The sequence below is a fragment of the Myotis brandtii genome, unplaced genomic scaffold (assembly GCF_000412655.1).
Source record: "Myotis brandtii unplaced genomic scaffold, ASM41265v1 scaffold138, whole genome shotgun sequence".
NCBI lineage: Eukaryota > Metazoa > Chordata > Mammalia > Chiroptera > Vespertilionidae > Myotis > Myotis brandtii.
This window is the reverse complement of record NW_005354915.1, coordinates 1,699,482-1,699,926: the sequence shown is the minus strand read 5'-3', so window position 1 is coordinate 1,699,926 and position 445 is coordinate 1,699,482. Positions and strand designations below refer to the sequence as shown.

Sequence of the window (445 nt, the reverse complement as noted above, 5' to 3'; positions counted from 1 at the left end):
GCTGGCCTTTCCCGGAGCCCTCGCTGGCCGCCCTGATGCGGAAACCACAGCGGAGGCGTCCGCCGGGACTTCCCTTTGAACCAGGCTTTGGAAGCAGACGGAATGTTCCGCCACTGCCGTCCGACTGCGCGGGTCCCACAGCATGCTTTAGGGCAGTGGTTCTCAACCTTCTGGCCCTTTAAATACAGTTCCTCATGTGGTGACCCCACCATAACATCATTTTCGTTGCTACTTCGTAACTGTCATGTTGCTACTGTGATGAATCGTCATGTAAATATCTGATATGCAGGATGGTCTTAGGCGGCCCCTGCGAAAGGGTCGTTCGACTGCCAAAGGGGTCGCGACCCACAGGTTGGGAGGGAACCGCTGCTTTAGGGGAACGTGTGCGGGCCGTCCCCTCATCAGTGCCGACCGGGACGTGGCCCGAGGAGGCGGGCAGGCCTGG

General features: G+C 59.6%; 1 protein-coding gene across 1 annotated transcript in view; it reads right to left on the bottom strand.

Annotated features, from left to right (window-relative positions):
- Positions 1-445, bottom strand: part of PARVB (parvin, beta) — a 44,303-nt gene that overhangs the window by 43,196 nt on the left and 662 nt on the right. The gene's annotated exons all lie outside the window — the stretch shown is intronic.